The sequence below is a fragment of the Lepisma saccharinum genome, chromosome 3 (assembly GCF_977018435.1).
Source record: "Lepisma saccharinum chromosome 3, izLepSacc3.1, whole genome shotgun sequence".
Lineage (NCBI taxonomy): Eukaryota > Metazoa > Arthropoda > Insecta > Zygentoma > Lepismatidae > Lepisma > Lepisma saccharinum.
The window spans coordinates 137,789,039-137,807,818 of record NC_139231.1 but is presented as its reverse complement, the minus strand read 5'-3'; the positions used below and the strand labels follow the sequence as shown (position 1 = coordinate 137,807,818).

The 18,780-nt window shown below is 37.5% G+C and overlaps 1 long non-coding RNA gene and 1 other non-coding gene across 2 annotated transcripts in view; both read left to right on the top strand.

The window, feature by feature from the left end:
• Positions 1–934: 934 nt before the first annotated feature.
• LOC145986026 (uncharacterized) overlaps positions 935–18,780 on the top strand; it is a 186,651-nt gene continuing 168,805 nt past the window's right edge. Inside the window, exon 1 of the long non-coding RNA XR_014441478.1 lies at positions 935–1,361. This is a non-coding gene — a long non-coding RNA (uncharacterized LOC145986026). The remainder of the gene's footprint in view (positions 1,362–18,780) is intronic.
• Positions 16,858–16,930, top strand: TRNAA-AGC (transfer RNA alanine (anticodon AGC)). The gene has a single exon. It is a non-coding gene; the product is annotated as a tRNA-Ala (tRNA).

The window sequence follows — 18,780 nt, the reverse complement described above, 5'->3', positions numbered from 1 at the left end:
CATAAAGCAGGCATCAAGTCCAAACAAAAGTTGAAAACTGTTGTGCAAGCCGAGTGGAATAAAGTAAGCTCTGAAACATGTCGGAAACTGGTAAATTCTATGAAGAACAGGTGTCAAGCAGTAATTAACGCAAAGGATACGCATCAAAGTATTAGAACTGTCAGTCAATTTGCTCTGAATATACTTTTTTTCTTTTATATTAATAAGTGTACGAATAGAAAAGTTGTACAAAAAATGGCATGTTTCTCTTTCAGTTTCATTTAATTTATTATTGTCATTGGTTATACAGAATTTGGGTAAGATTTTATGTTCCTAATGATATTTGTTATTGAATTGTAAAGAAACAATTTCAAAAGAGTGTATTTCCTATCAGATATTAAAGCATTTTCTTTGAAAATCCGTGTGTACGAATAAGAATGTTACATACTGTACCTTTGAAGGCAAAAATAGGTTAAAAACCTAAAATCCGAGATCTAGTAATGACCAAGAAATAAAACTAAAATCAGAAAATGAACAATTCTGTGCGCGAATGCATGTGTTTCGGTGTGACATACCGCACAGCTTTCGTTACTTTCCGAACGTTACGTCACCAAACCACAATAACCCAATCGCGCTTCCCCCTCCCCCACCTATCTTCTAGATGCTTCTACGCCTTCCACGACTTTCAGCATTTACAATATTACCAACCTCAACGTCAGCGCCATAACATGGTTTAGTGTGAACTTGCGCTAGAGAACATAGTCCAACAATCTCCGAGACAGTAACGAAATTCTACTATACCCAACTATGATTTTTATAGATTTTATTAGCTTAAAAATCATTGAATGTAAAGTGAATCATTTGCTCAATTGAAATACAAGAACTACTCGCGCACGAGTCAAACGGAACTACTTCTGCTTCGCAATGTTCTTGTCGTGCTAGGTTGACCGGGAGAGACAAATCGTAAGTAAAAGTTTTGTTGTGCGAAGAAAATATAAAATATCTTGTATGCGTATAAGCTGAAATGTTTAGGTCTAAAACATGAAAAGTACTCGTGTAATCATTTCGAACTCACCCGAGACAATTATCGTTGAGTTTTATTTCGCAACGAAACACGTAAATTTTATTCGACCATGGCTACCGAACCGTGAAGTAGTGTAAGTTTGAAAGTGTTTTGTGACTGCGATAACTTGTGTGTCCTGTAATACGTTGATAAATATAACAATTCGGATTTGAAGTTGAGCACCCGTAGAGTACGTACAAGGGAAGTAATTATTTAAAATAACCAGGGGCAAGAAGGTTGTGGAACAAACTGTCAACACTTTGTGCAAGACTGATTCTATGCTGATATGAAGAGGAAACTTAAAAGTGCGTCCTTATAGGTGAGTCAAATTTGTATTTATAGTGCTTAATGAAAATATAAGGATTCATTTTATGTAACACTTGCCGTGAGCTAAAGACCGTTGGTTCGTTGACTGCCTCGGAACAGGTGTTTTGTAAGAGGGTAAGAAAGGGAAAGACGTAACCATTGAATTGTATGTCAGACTGGAAAGCTAAACCACGAGAAGTGAAGCCACTAGTTTCTCCTGGTCAAGGGGAAAGAAAAAACAGTTCTGCTATATGTACAGTGTATTGTATTACCCTTTCGCATTGCTATAAAACAAAAACATATGATTTTGTCGTCTTTTGGAATTCATAGATGTTAAGTGTCGTCAGCCGAATCAATTGCTTTCAAATTATTCCAAGTAAAAGTGCTTAGTACGGCACAGTCATACTCTGCTATTTTGCAGTGGTTGTGCGAGCGAGCGCTGAGCCTAGAATTACACCGAATTAGCAAGAATATTTTTTTTTTGAAAAGAGTAAACCATACTGCGTTCGATGAAAATATTGATGCTCTCTTAAATTAAATTAGTATTAAATAAAATGTTTTCAATAGGAACATTTTAAGAAACAGTTATTATGTAATGTTAATGATGTGGTATATAAGAAGTAATGGTTCGTAGTATGTGCAGGGACGTTTAGAAAACTGCAATACGTGTTCGGAGTTTCAATTAAATAATTATCAAAGCTTTTACGAGTCAAGAAATTATGGCATCGTGGAGATTATTAGATTATCATCATTTTCCCTTTACAATGTTGTTCTAGTAAAAATACTATTGTATTAAGGGTTCTCTGCATGCTGTAATAAATATGCTACTCAATATATCACATAGTAATGTATCATAAATTACTAAGGTGACCAGATATTTGTTGACCAAAAACAGTATAGTCTATAGGTTCAAGATGCGCATGCACAAAACATAAAAAGACAACGAAAATAAGGGTGGATATTTGTTATTGCTTCTATTATAGCCCCTATAAAATAGGTCTACACTCTACAGATTCAAATTACTTATGAGTCTAATGTAATTAGCTAATTACAAATACTTGCTCACCAATGGCACCATCGTTCATACTTCTGGGGTGATTTTGCTTCCTTGAGTATGTTTAAATCGTCCTTTATTGCCTGTCCAAACTCTTCACAGGTAATGTCTACATTGGATTTCACTTTCATTACTTGTTCGTTTTCCTCTCGCCAATAAGTTTTAATAACACTGAAGAGTATTTCACAACCAACATTTGTACCAGGCAGAGTAAACAAGAATTCTATAAGAGGCACAATCACTTTTAAATTTGACCCAGGCTGTACTAAATCTTTGCACACTGACCTCCACCTCCACTTACCCATCATTGATTCTTTTCTTTCCCCCCAATCTTCAAGATGTTTTTCAACGGCTTTTGAAATTGCACAGTAAGTTTAAAAAATATCATTATTAGGGTTGAGCCGATACCGATACCGATGTATCGGTATCGGAAAGTATCGGTTGGAATTCAGCTACCGATACCAGCCGATACTCCGGCATTTTGGTCTTTCGCGCGGTCCGCAAAAATCCCGCGTGACTTTTTGACAGTCTAATTATCCTGGAAATTATGCAAAAGTAAAACTTCCTTTTTATTTTACACTAATTTTGCACAAAAAACTATATTTTGTGACTACATAATATCTATTTTAATATTCTGATGCAATTCTTCAATATTCTAAAGCAAATTTCTTGGTATGTTGATGCATATAATTGGAGGAGAATATTTACACACCAATATTGATCAATATTTTGAACAAATTTTAATTATTGCAATTTTCAAGTATCTGTATCGGTGGGAATCGGTAAGAGTATAGGTATCGGTTCAAAGTGGTATCGGCTCAGCTCTAATCATTATCATTAAATTCCAATGAATTTGAAATATGTTTTGCTTGTTGATGGAATATGAAAATGACTTGAAATTGTTCATAGGAAATTCTTGAGTCAAGGAGTAAATACTTCCGTTTGTTGACATCTTGACGTTTTCCGTTCTATGGATTTTAAGGCATTTTTACGCATAAAATAATGAATGAAATTAAATAGCAAGGAAAAGAGTATATTTGGGGATTTTTGCAAATTGAAAAGAGTATAGAGTATATGAACCTCTAAAAGAGTATAATATTCTTAAAAGGAGTATGTTTGGTCACCCTATAAATTACCAAATAAAAAAAAGATAAACAGAAAAAAAGTGAGTAGCGAGGCTAAGGGCTGTGGGCAAGAACATTTTGTTGGGGCTAGTAACATTTAATATAACCCTAAATGATATGCAGGAACTATTTTGTTGGACTAAAATAGTATTTATTTACATAGTTTTATTTGGCGGGGCAAGTAAAAGGAAGTTGACTGACTCGACTCGCACTCATTTTAAACACACATTTAACCAAGGAGATTGAAAAAAAACGTAAGTTTGGAAATTAAGCAGACTGGCAAGAGTTTTCAATATTAACAAACATAATAAAAATATCTTAAAAGAAAATATATCGATAAAGTTCGTCTTGTGTAAATAAAAGTGAGGCATTGATTTATAATGCTTTCCAATATGTTTCTGCTAGTTTTGAATGAAGAATCATTCGCACTGCATCTGTAGAAAAACACGTCTTCTATTATAGTTTTCTACTGCTCTTCTTCCTGGCCCAACTAGTCGAGAGCTTTTACGCCGTAAAGCAGTCGTTTCCATTCTCTACAGATCAATCCACGGAATTTTTTTTATCGGCATATTTTTTTATTATTTTGGATCTGAGGTGTATGCAGGGACGGTGGGAAAAATGTACTTATACCCAGGCATGGCTCAATTTTACCCCTCCTCCTAAATCTTAAATATATTAAGGTCATTGCTCGTACAGCAATACTGATTGACGTTCCGAAATTTGTAAGCCAGGAACTCTGAACGCCATGTTTCTTGTATCAAATGAGTACCAGAAGTGGCGCTAACTTACAAGAGCTTGTGGGGCTCGAGCCCACGCAATAATTTGCCAGTTATTATATTTTATTTTAAAAATAAAGTCCCCGATCTTAAAGAAGCAAAATGTTTCATTACACTTAATTGCAACATAATTGCAAAAAGTACTGATATCATCATATTTCATACGAATTTGTTACAACTGCAATATGCTACGTTTCAGTGTTCTGTATTATACACTATCCGTGGTGGTCGCATTGTTATTAGGAAAGCAAGGGGGGATAAGGGCTTATAACCAGGATGACGATGGATAGGACTAAAAACTCTCAAAATAAGCAGGGAAAAGTATAGAAATGCAAAATAGGCACTCAAGAAAGCAGTTAGGACTAAATTAGGCGAAAAGAGCCACTATAAATTCCATGCATTCCTGTCAGAAATGGCCTGAAACGGTTTTTAAACTAATAGCCTACATTTTCTAGCCAGGAAACAAACAAAACATTTTAGGGCAAATAATCTGTCAGATTATGACATATATCATATATCAGATGTTCTGCCTGGCTTTTGTAATCCCCTTCGCCATGGACATTGGCTGGAGGGGCATTAGGCCCCTTGACCCTCCCAATAGAATTAATACGTTTACAGGTATTGATAGCATTATATTACAACGAACAGAAAATGTTCGAGCAATCCTTTTCCAGACAGTAAAAAATTAAGACAAACTTTTACGCAAATACATACTAAATTCCCTAAACAGTTGACAACGGAAATCGAATCCGACGCTTGTTGATTACAAGGCAATAACGTTAACTGATGGACACAAAGATCAAATACGTATTTCCCATGCTTGTGACAGTTTCGCTTGTGGAAATGAATTCTGAGGCTTATACAGTGCCGGATCCAGTGACGTGCCCAGTATTTCAAAAGGGAGGGGTTATGTACACTTTTTCTGGTAGTCTGCTATCATTTTGCCATCTTTTCCTTCCCTTGACGTTCTTTTCCTTAGGAACATTGGGTCAAAAAGGGAGGGGGGTATGACCCCCACCAACCCCCCCTCCACTATCCGGATCTACAAATCTTGAGCCCTCCGAAAAATATTATCAAAGGCTCCGTCCCCTCTATCTACCTACCTTTACATACACACACAGCACACACACACACATATAATTGATGTGTGTATGTAATTCTTGATCTCATGTTGACAAAATCATATATAAGGGCCTAGACGGTGATTCAAAAGTAGTGTTGACATGTCTCGTCTCCTCTCGAAAACGAGACGAGACGGGACAGGCTTTATAAAACTCGAGACGAGACTAGCCACCTGATAATTAATCAGTTGCGAATATTTATTAACTCGTAATAAAATATTTTCTTTCTAAAGCCAAATCAGCGCATATTGCATCAAAAAAGGCTATATTATTTAATTTCTATACTCTTCCGAATCCAGTATTCTGTATTACTTCCATTTTTCAATGTATTCAAGCTTAGTAAGTTTATGTCGTAATACGTACTACTCCAGATTTGTATTCATGTCCAGATATTATTAGAATAATTAAATCAAGAGACTTAGGTAGGCAGGCCATGTGGCACGAATGGGAGAGGAAAGAGGAGTTTACAGGATTGTTGTTGGGAAACCTGATGGTAAGAGACTGGTAGGCAGGCCAAGACGAAGATGGAGGGATAACATTGAGATGGACCTAAGGGAAATCGGTAAGGATGAAAAAGAGTATATAGATCTTGCTAAGGATAGGGACAGATGGAAGGCCTGTGTTGCTGCAGCCATGAACCTACGGGTTTAAGAAGGCTAGAGAGTTAGTTAGTTAGTTTATAGTACTCCAGATAGAAGTACATTGCTAAAATACCGGTTGAGATATCTATGTGTAAAAATATTGTGAGAGATAACTATTCTCGATAATTTCTGAATGGAAAATTTATTAAAAATATCGTAAACCTTACGAAGAAAATTGTGGGCTTTGTATGCTTTTCCATAGTAAGGAAATTTATTATTTGTTTATCCTTAAAACAGCTTAAATGTATTTAACGCCTTTAAAGTAAAAAGTACTGCTATAACTAGGGAACGGAAGTTTAGGTAAATAAATGTTTTTTTTTGCGATAAGATAGAGACCCTAGTTTTTGCCAAAATTCTGACCATAGCCTTATATGTCAACACAGCAAATTTTATTTTACATAAAAATATATATTTTCCAGTTTTCCGTATGTAAATACATATTTTGCGAATTTTCATTTTAAATACATAAAATCGCTCATTGACTTCAGCTACCTCGAAATCCTCAAAGGAAAAATGTTTATTCTCCGCACCTCTTTCATATCGAGAGTGCTAGGTTTGTTTTGTCTTTCAACATGCTCGCTGGCAGACTTCTGGCGCCTCGCCTACGATCCTACTGGGTGAAAATATTACCCCCACTGGATCTAACGCACAAGTGCTAATGTCTAAATGTGCAGAAATTTTTGGGGAAAAACCAAGGTTTTCAAACTTTTTGCCAAATTGCACGTGTTTTGGAAGGTGAAGTAGAGGAAGAGGAAGCTTTGGAAAACTTCAGCGTTAGTGGCATCTCATGCTTCAAATATGCAAGAATTGTTTCTTGTGACGTGGAGCGATCTTTCTCACAATATAAGATGCTTTCTAGAGATAATTGCCACAGATTTACAATGGAGAATTTGGAAAAAAAACTATGGTGGTCCACTGCAACTCTTCCAGAAAATACATCACTAAGAGGTAAGCATTTAAAGAAACTGATTTCAGGTGTTTGTTTTTGTTACCAAATGTTTTATATTTTTGTCACATATTTTCCTGTTTTTATCACATATTTTCAAGATTTATGACACATAAAAAATAAATATTTCTAAGATTTTTAGCACATAAAGTTCCTTTCCCTAGCTATAACGTGTAAACTACAGTTACGTGAGACATACAATAGTTGTTATCGTCACAACACGATTATTCCCACACAAGGAATAAGGGATATTCCACATAAAATCGTGCCATGCAAGGAACGGACCAAAAGTAATATTTGTAGTCTTCTCATGGAAGGCACTGTTTATCGACATGTAAATTCCCTTGCTGTGTGTAATATTTCCCCATCCCAACCCGCTCGCCGTCAGTAACCCTTTCTTCTAAGTACATTTCACCAGATAACTTTTTAGTAAGCATTCTGTTTGTTTAAACATGAAATTTCCCAGCGGAGGGAAAATTCCTTGCCTTCAATATATTCGGCGAAACGGGAATTCCCCTTTCGCCGAAAATTTTACTTGGGTGGGAAATCTGATGTAATGCGCCTCTGGGTCATTCGGCAAAACGGGAAGACACGGAAGCAAAAGATGGGTCAAGAGAACACCTGAATCCTGTGAGGAGATGTAATTAATTTGTGGCATAACTTCCCTGGGTGATCGTTATCCTCTCTCCTGCTTGTGGCGGCGCTTCGGCACGAAAGATTGCATTTATTTCTGTTGGTTCGTTCGCAAACGACACTTCTCGCTTTTCGCCTGTCGCATGTTGTTTGTAGCATAGGTCAGACCGAAGTAAGAAGTGACCAGACGAAAGCAACAACCTAAGTGACTTGGAAACTAACCTCAGTAATAGCTAAATACAACCTTCCGAACCGAAGTAGCACGACGAGCTGACGTATCGCTGGGAAAAGGTACTTTCTATCACTGCCCATATCAACATCTCATTTCTAATTAATTTGTTTCATTCGTTAAGCATTCTCTTATTTCTCCATATTTCTGGATATTACAACATTTCTTCGATTCTTTAACAACCTCTTTCGAGTTATTTCTGTAAGATTCCCCCTCGCAAAACCTACCTAGAGCCGTGGAGTTCTTCAACCGGTAATGGGGCGACGTGGGGTCAGCACGTCAAACCCCCAGCCGTTCTAGGAGATTGTTATGACCGGGTTACGCTACACACCAATTTCATCACGATGCTGGGTTGCCAGCTGTCCTATACACATGCCGTCCCGCAGTCGCTATGTAGGTATTAACCCATTAGTGCCCAAAGTTGATTTTTTCATGAGATTTTAATCTTATTTAGTAATTTGTGTTTGTATATAAATCGACCCAACAACTGATATTTGATTCCAAGTTGCCAATCATTGTCTATATATAATGCGTCCCTTTAAAGGAACGCTGGGCACTCACCTTAGATAACTGTCATGTTTTTCAAGAAAGTCCGTATTTCTTCTTCCATCAATTTTTTGATTCTTTCCTAGACTTGGAACATCACAATAATTGTTTTACATTCAACATGGACTGCTGTTTCTACTCTATACATGTATAAAAACTTTTCATAAAATATATTTGAACAGAATATCATATCAACATACGTATTTTTGTTACACTTGAAAGCAGATTCACAATGTAGAAAAAAGTGAAAACTTTTTGTACTGCATTCACGTACATACATTATATATAAGAAATTATTTTAAGAGTACTCTCGGCATTTTTCCAATACCATTTTACAAGAGCAAAACATATGCAGTATTTTTCATTGCTCTTGCTACTCAGAATAGATATAGGCTAATGATACTCTCATCATTCTTATATAATGACATCAAATTTTACTCCTTCACAGATTATTGTGATTTCTTTGTGTTTTTTTATAACTTGTGATGATACTTCTTGAAGCATTCAGCATGGAGTCCAATATCACATTTTCACATTTATAGTAAGATTTCTTTCCACACAGTTGACATCTTCTTTGAGTTGCACCTTTGACGATCCAGTGATTCAGTCCATCAAAGCGAACATTTTGTTGAGGTGTTGCAGATCTCCTGTCTTGTCCAGAGGGACAACCATACTGTTTCAGTAAAGTAATGGCCAGCTGTCGGCGAAACTGGAACAAACTTTCATTTGATCTAGTTACTTTCTTCTTTAGGTACCAGCAGTTAACCACAGCTACCTTAAAAAATACACGAAAATTGGCCACCGCCATTTCCTTTGACGGAGTCTTGTTCTGTAAGCTGCAACTTGCTGATCCATTTGATCAACACCTCGCATGCCATTATTGTAGAATTTGAAAGGGCTGGGGCGAGATATTTGAATGCGCTATTTTCAGAACGTGACCACCTTGACACAGTGCCTTCCTCTACCTTTCCAAAGTTAGCAGCTATATTAGCAACATTATTGTCCAGCCATCAGACAATAACCACCCTTCCACTGGACATGTATTCATAGCTTCCTCTGGTCTTTTCCTTGCTTTGTCAATGGAAAACCTGCAGTCCGATTGTCACATATTGTTCCCATGGCTTGGTATCCTTCCTCTTGAAGATGTGTCAATAGGTGGTACGAAGTGAAGTAATTATCGAAGTATAATATATGTCCATTATAACCTGGTAATGAAGCTTGGTCCACCAACCCTAAGACAACATCACCTCCCAGTCTAAATTCCAGAGATGCATCTTCAGAATTCCTCATGCAAATATCAATTGCATACATGTAGCCATCTGACGAACACAAAGCCCAATTCTTGGCTTTCCTCGTATAAACTGCTTAGCATAATGACGACCATAATATGGTATCATACTTTCGTCAATAGAAATATTCTTATCCAGGGTATTGTTTCTCAGAAACCGTTCCTGCAGCATGGATAAGGAATGGGCGTAGCTTATAGAGACGATCATTTGAATCTAGCATGCAATTATCAGCCAAATGAAAATTCTTGATTATATCGTCAAATCTGTTTCTCTTCATAGATTTTGACAGAAGTTTGTTACAGACAGCTGCTCATTTTTTTGTGAGGAGTACAAATTAGTTTGTGAAATAATCAGGTCCATCATTTCACTGTCAAAAAGCAACTGGAAGTATTCAACAGAAGATTTTATATGACTTTCAGAAAACTTTGGTGTTGACAACTCTTGTTTGTCTCTTTTGTCTCTTTAGAATTCATCCATTTGGGGTGAGGAAAAGTTTTCCTTTTTTTGATACGTTATGTGTAGTATCATTTCTTACACTATCAGTATCACATTCCTCAGGTTGCACACTGTCACAATATTCCTTACGAATCGGTCGCACTTCACATTTTGCAATAAGTGTTGGACGAGCAAAGTGGTTGGGATTTTCCTTGCACTCGTCATTCGAATCATCGGAATCTTCATCTGTCACTCCACCAGACTCTTCTGGGGGCTCCATGAAAATATCTAAACCATCATCACTCTGTTCTTCTTCCTCCAGAATTTGCAGGATTTCTGCTACTGAGCTACAAAGTAAAGAAAAATATTGACAGAATTAGGTACATCTATTATGTAGATATGCGCATGCGCAAAATATGTAGCTACTACTAAACGTTTTGTTAAGTAAGCCTCTTTAAATTATTGTTCTTTTTCTGTCATAATTTAAATCAGAATTGAATTTATGGCTATGTTCTGCCCTCACTTTTATTCATCTGCAAAAAGAGAAAATAAAGGTTTTTTACTGCGTCAATGCCCAGCGTCCCTTTAAAGGGACACCTAAATTGTTGTTGTTGTTGTATTGACACTGTTAAAAACTTTTTCACTTCCATGATTTTAGTTAACAGATGATCCATTTTACTGTCATTAGACGTAAAAAATATTTTAGAAAAATAATTAAAACTATTAAATATTCATAAATTACTTACCCATATCGCTCCATAGATGCCATATTGCAGAATTCTAGACTTCAACTGCATGTAAAACACAAAAACTGGAATGAAATAACAAAAGCGAACAATGGACTAAAGAAACCATTGTTCTGACAATGCAATCATACCAAAAAACAATCAACATAACAATCGGTGTAGAAATTTTCAGTTTTATTCTAACGTCCTTTTAAAGGGACGCTGGGCACTAATGGGTTAAATAAACACATACTAAAATAAAGGTGTTTTTTAATACCTAACAGTTAAGCTATTTAAAAAATAAAGCTATTAATTTTGCTCGTTTAAACCGTAAATATATAATATGGCCAGGTTTTTTTCTTTAGGGGTGGTGAAAAGGAAAATTAGGAGTATACCAGGAGACGCAAAATATCCACCTCGCACGGGAGAAAATTTTATCTTGAGCCGCACCCGTCTGTGCCCTTCCCAGAAAAAAATATTCTATATCCTCCTATACACTAATAATAATAATAATAATAACTCGACAGCCCTGTAAGGGGCTTGGCCTATCTGCTATCTCGCGACTGCCAGTCTCCCTTCCACAGTCCTACCACAGATATCTGTAGTCCTACCTATACCGCGTTTGTTACAACCTGTCCTGGTTCCCGCGCTAGCTGATCGCTGGCTTTTCTCCGTGCTGGGGAAAGTCAAAGCCAGGCAACCAATTAAAATACGCAACAGCGTCTACGTAAGCGTCTCTCTTCTGGCTTCCATTCGCTCCTCGCTGCCCAGCAGACGGTTTTTTCCTCGTTTCTCATTGGCACCGAAACTGTCGAGCGATCGCTAGCGCAGGAAACCAGACAGGTTTTAACAAACGCGGTAGGTGTGGAGTTCTTCAACCGATAATGGGGTGACGTGGGTCAGTAAATAACTATAAATTATAAGTTCTGATGTAGGCTATCCTATTTGGATGGCTAGAATACTGGACTATAATTATTTCACCCTCGCCCGACTGGTGGCGTCCTCACTAACCCTAATTCATGCCATTGCCGATACAATGACGGCGCCAGGGAAAAGTAACGGGGGGGGGGGGCGGTAGGGGAAGTCACGTTAAAACGCCCGAAAACACTACACACACACTTATTATTTTATTATATTTATGTACCTAGCTATGGTTGGCATTTTGTATTTTACATTATTATTATTATTATTACTTTATTCAGAGCGGACGTTTACTGCCTAAATTTAGTTCTTGATTACGAGTTTATCTCCATGTGATTCGTTTTAATAAAGTCATTAATTCTTTTTTTTTTGTTCGTGCGAACTGCCGCGAGTTGCGTTGTTTCTAGTGGCCTATTTCAATGTTGAAAGGTAGAAAATGGGCTAAAATAGTTTCCTCATTTATAATATTATAATTCATCATCTTTCTTGGAATGAAACTAATATAAATATTCAAGTTATAAGATAATAATAACCCATAACCCCACACCGCTACAGCCCTTGAAGGGCCTTGGCTTACCTACCGACTGCTGGTCTCCCTCCCACACTGTTCCTCCGTCACCTGTTATAGCGTGGAGATCTTAAAACGACGAAAAAAAATGTTTCGAATAGTTTAATTTTCTTGCAAATTAAACATGACGTTGGAAGAAATTAATTTTCTTCAGTATTAGAAATAACGAAAGTCACTTAGTGAAGTGCAATTCTCCTGTAGGAGCATTCCGCTCTATGTGCTTTGGAGAACACATTGCCCATCTTCGGTACGTTCAAGACTTGGCATTCGTTCTTCTCAATAGCAAGGACAGCCAAATGAAACAGCTGGTATCCAGCATCCTCTTTCGAGTAAGGCTTTTTTAAGGTTTCAAACACGAAAAGGTTCCTTCACACGCTGCATTGGAAACTGGGATTGTTATAGGGAATACAACTAGAGTGTAATCCTTGTGAAATTGAAATACCGATTCATTCTTTCCTAGGATATCGAAGAAATCCATTAAGTGGACTACTTTCGTTCCATCTTCGTAACGCTGAAGAGATTTGGGCAAAATCTGCGTTTTACCTTTCAGGGAAATAATATCACAGGAATAAAATTCTAAAAAGGGTTACAGTTTTCTCATAATTCAAGAAATGTTCTGACCCTGGTGCACCTCTCACTCTACCACTACACAATTACAGGCATCTGTGTGTGTCGCCCCTGTCAACACATGCTTTTTCAAGCAAAAAACTATTCAATCTGTATTATATTAATGTATGTTGGAATCTTTTCTTTAAAAATATGTTATTGTTAATGTTACAATGGGTAATGAATTGTTTAACTTAAATCAGGAAAAAATGTTGAAACTATAGGAATACTAAACAACTATGTAGTAACCTTGGTAAATTGTAAACAATATTATGATATAAAAGAGCTAGACTTTTGTAAGTCTACGGGACATTCTCCTGGTTGCCGAAAGGCTGATGGTTCAGGGGACGTTGGGTAATATCTTGCTTCAATCTTCGGGTTGGCTGGTGTACTTGTACTCCATTTGGCAGATATTCCACAAACCCAACTCTGAATAAGGCGTTCTCCTGCATCATCAAAAAGACCAGGGTTATAAACTTCGGTACAACTAATAGGTTTAGGCCTACAAGTTGTACCGGGTGAATTGTCTGTTTGAAAAAGTGTTTGTATAACATCGGAAGTATAAATAAATCTTCGAGTAAAAGATCTTAAGGATCTTTCATTTCAAACCTACATAGGTGATAATTAAAAATAAATCCTACGCCACAGACCTCGCAAGGGCTTAGTCCTACTAACCCTTGGAAGCCTTTGAGAAGTCCGATAAAAGGGTTATAACCAGACTAACATAAAGCCCTAAAGGCAGAAGGTGCGTGTCATGTGGAGTTCTTGTAAATAAGTTCTTTGATTCTGGTATGTGCAAAGAGCGAACCTGAATCAAATGATTGACGAGCGACAAATCATAAAAAGTGTTATTTTTATGGCCGCGATACAAATATCAGACAATTGACAAATGACAACTGTCTTCCAATGTATTTTGTTTCATCTGTCATCAATGCGAATAGATTCGCGTTTTCCACTTCCTGGCATATTTTGCTGAGAATAAGTGTGTACGTTACGCAGATAAATTTGTTTTGAGTCGAATTGTGAATATAACTTGCATTTTAAGGTTCAAGATCAATACAATACAGAATAATATTGCCTCATTTTGAAATTAACGTCAAGAGTATCAAAAAATTTCCTCTGTTAAGGCTTGCCTCAGACTCATCATCTCGAAAAGCAAGTACCTGAATAATAAGAAACCGCGATGCACCCACAACTGACATGTAATGTCTGTCGGTTTTCTTGAATTACTTTCACTAATTAGGGTTGCAACTAACCAGTAGCGTACGCAGGATTTCGTCAAGGGGGGGGTTATTTCTAAAACTTTCTCCAAATTCACATTACCTTTGATTTATTATACTTTAATTAAATAATAATAATCACAATTAATTAATAATACTTATAATTAATTAATTAGCTGAATTACTACTAATAATACTACTAATACCACTACTACTATTATGTAGTAGAGATCTACATAAATATACCATTTATGAAAACAATAGAATGAAATTACTTTCTAATCATTCAATTTTTATCAAATCCTGGGAGCATTTTTTTTTTTTTTGTTTTTTGTCTGGTCAACGAGGTGAGACATTTTAAGGGTGAAAAAAATCCATAAAACAAGAAAATATATTAAAATAAATTGAAATAATGAAAGTATGGAACTCATCCAAGGAGCTGCGGTGGTCTGGTCGGTAGAGCGTCTGACAATCACGCGGGAGATCCGGATTAGATTCCCGAAATTGGTTGAAAATTTTCCGGCTTCTTCCCCGCATAAATGTCCCCGATAATTCACATCTGGATTGTCTCGCTGTTCTTACCAACAAAACCATTTTACAAAAGTTAAGCTTCTTGTCATTTGAATAATTGTCTAGTCAACAAGGTGAGACATTTTAAAGAGAGACATTCAAACGTGCTGCGGTAAATAATACAATGGGAAAGCAGACTGGTGACTGTATTCTTGTCCGCCTAGCCTTTGTCTATACATTAGCCTCTAACAACGAACCAAGAATTTTCTTTAGTTAATTCTCATTGTTCACACAAAAAAAATACATGTTCGTTGAACACTGGCGTACGTAGAGGCATGGCCGATGGTTAGAGGCACATACTTTTGGTATATAAAAAAGCAAAATTTCAGTATAAAAACAGAGTCAATTTCGGGTTCAAAAGCTGTAAATAAAATGAAATTTCGCTGTTATAGCGGTGAAAAAGCGGTATATAAAATTACATTTTGGTTTTAAAAATGTGAAAATAATCCCAAATTTGATTTAAAAACTGCACTATTACACAAAATAAACACATCCCTTCTAATAGCACATTAAATCATTACCAGAATATTAAGTTTATTCCTGTATAGAGGAGTCCATTTTTGTTTTTCAAATATTTACAGCAAAATTAATCAATTTTCCGTGAATTGCATAACACACAGGATACTTCAGACTTCAGAAAGTGTCGCGTCGGTATATAAACGGTAAATTTCGTGTTTAAGAGTCTATTTCGCATTTTGCAGTTCATTTCGCATCATTTCGTGACAAAACAGGGTAGGAAAATGCACCTCACACCTTTCAGAAACCTTAAAAATTAACATTGCAATTTGTTATTTCAAATTTCGTTTTCTTTTTGTCAAAAACGAAATATGCATGCCTCTACCGATGATGCTACAGCCCCTACCAAAATTTTGAGAAAATCAGAATTTTCAAATAAAAATCCGTTAAGAACTTTAAAAAATCAAAATGTGTAAATACGAAACCTCTTTTAAAGTGAGTCCCGATTACCATTTTTGTCTTTGAATACAATTTTAATAGACTGAAAAGCTCCAAAAATACGAAATATTTTATTATGCATCCTGCCCTCCAAAACAAAGCCATGTGTTATCCACATTTACTATTCCGGCCCCTCCCCCCAAAAAAACTGCGTACGCCAGAGTATTGAACATTGTTGCAACTGAAATACAAAACATTTTATTTCTCTTTTAAATCATAGTTACCCTCATATTTCACTTTCAAGAACTTGTGCTTATTTTCAAGGCATCACTCTGAAAGACGCGTGTGCTTGGAATGCTGTGCTTTTCTCCATGCTACATGGAAATAATAATTCAAATTATTATTATTATTATTATTATTAGTGGTAGTAGTAGTAGTAGTAGTAGTAGATGTAGTAATAGTAATAGTATTGTCCCAGATCTCTGACTGTGGTAAATTGGCCATTTAAATTATTTTTCACAGCATTTTTCATAATATTTCACAAGCTCAAGGGGGGGGGTTTAAACCCCGTAACCCCCCCTTGCGTACGCCACTGCAACTAACGATCCAGTGTTAGAATAATTTGCCCGTACTACAGATGATGTTTTAAAACCATCCATATTTAACACTTTTTTCCAGTTCATAAAACTGGTTAAAACTTAGGTTAATCGCGACGATTACAGGACATAAATGAATGAGAAATTACCTATGCCCAGGCCGGCGCTGGAATCTTGTCACACTAAAGTGACACTAAAACAAAATTATTTTTTAGTCAAGTTGATATTGTAAGCAGGAAAAGTCATATCGTGCAGAATACACCACGTACAAAAGGTGAAGATCGTCATACTGTTAGAAATGAACTCTACTATTATTTGATATTTCAGTTAGGGTGGCCAAAGTGTCTGACTGGGGGGAGCGCCCGCCCCCTCTGGCGTCATCACTGTGCTCACGTGTTCTCCCTGTAGTCCAGTTGTCTTGAAGTAGTGTAAGAAATCGCTAAGAGATGGCAGGAGCGTCAATAGGAAGTTTCAACAGCTGCGCGAGAAACGCATGGTCGCAAACAAACTGGTTTTCGGTCTATTCTTGTGTATTCATGTCTGTGTTCTTGTTCACTGCCAGGTGCGCAGGGGGTATCTCCATAAAGTATGATGAAAAGCTGCTTTTTGATAGTTGGGGATGTAGCTCAGATGGTAGAGCGCTCGCTTAGCATGCGAGAGGTACGGGGATCGATGCCCCGCATCTCCAAGTAGAATTTTTTTTGTGAAATTCTTCATATCGTTCTTCCCCTCACTAAACTTTGGAAACTTATGGACAGAGGCCAGCATAATGTGCATTTTACCTACCCACTGCCCGCTTGCCGCGAGGACAGGTATACCTGCTCGCCTGCCCACGGCAACGAGTCGACTTGCGTCTTTATCCGGGTTCTTCGTCTTCCAGGCGCTCTGCGCTTACAAGGTAACTGGGCATTCAACAAGACCCGGGCGCCTGCAAAACCTGCTGGAAGGAAACAGCCCTCCGGCAGCGTGTCGCTCCAGGTGTTTCATCACCACGTGGACAGCTTCAGCCAGTGTTGCCTACTTACGTAGGTCGTAAATCCTACGAGGTCCTAGGAGGAGCTCTCTCCTCCAAGGAGAATTTATATACTTAGCGATTTCAGTTCAGCGTAAGCAGTTTTTATCTTATTGCCAGGAAATGCACGCAGTATTACAGCTTCATTTATTTAAATGAATGATCGAGCAAACAAAAATCTCCTCACTGAAAACTAATTGCTTTTCATTGCATGGTGCCTTAACCAGGCACGCAGTGGCGCAACCAGAGGGGGTAGGGTGCATTGCTCACAAGCTTGGACGGAAATTAAGTCTAGCGGAAGGGTCAGGGTGGGGGTCAAACATTAAAGTACAAGAAAAAACAGACTAGCAGAATTTAAGAGTAGCAGGGCTAAAGGGTACTCAAGATGGAATTAATTTTCATATTTTTCTTGCATTTTCCTTCCAAACGGCCAAGGGCACCTGCAGAGGGGGAATGGAGGGGTAATTGCAACCCCTTGATTTCAAATTTTATGAAAGTAGAAATATATTATAAAATATTATCCAGTCTCATCAAGTTCAATGCCGTAGCAAAGGGGTAGCGGGAGTCGGCCCTGAGCGCCGAACGATCTAAGTGAGAAAAGTTTTAAAACAGAGAATGCTATGGCTGCCCGTGATATTATTTGCTATTAATGTTGGTTTGTTACGAGTTGGATGAATTGATTATGTAATACGTCGCTCCATGTGAAAAGAAAATATTGTAGATGGAAATTTTATTTGCCATATGTCTGTACATTCGGAATGCATTTATCATGCACTTTCTTTCTTTCAAAAACAGTTTGTGTGCTTGTTTTCCATTATTAGCTAATGTGAAATTGACGTGTTGAAAAAAAATATTTCTAATCCTCTGTTTCAACACAAATGCGCGTGAGAACCGACTTCTACCCCCTTTTTGCGTGATTTATGAGGATTATAATGCCTTTCATGCTACTTTATTACTATTATTGTGATTGTTCTTGTTGGCACGTTTATCCAAGTACTTGGCCCTACCCCCCAAACGAGGGTAACGGCAATGGCCCTGGCTGGCTACGGCCCTGGTGTTCGCAGTAGAACAGTGTGTTGTTCGACTCGCGACCTCAGCGTCGAACGTGACATGTTTCAGTCCTGTCCTATATCACTATATATACGTATATTGGTTGTTTACGACATATACTTATGGATCCTGTGCCACGGAAAACCTATTTCGATGTGTGTGTGTGTGTGGGGGGGGGGGGTAGCAACATTCGTAAATCTCATTTCATTGGTGATGTGGCTTACGAAGCTTGGAGTTCCCTTTTTTAAGTAGTGAAAATCTATTGCAGTTGGCAACGCTGCAGAACGGTGTGGGCCAGGTGCAGTTTCTACTCGAAGCAACTACGTCATGCAGAGGGAGGGGTCTGCAGTTGATGGAAAGAACGAACTGAGACCTACTAGGTATCGTAAGACTGCGGGTACCCGGCGGGTCTACAATGCCTGCCAGGAACGATCTGTGCAGGTGGGCATACAAGCTGCTCAAGCGAGGGTGTTGCG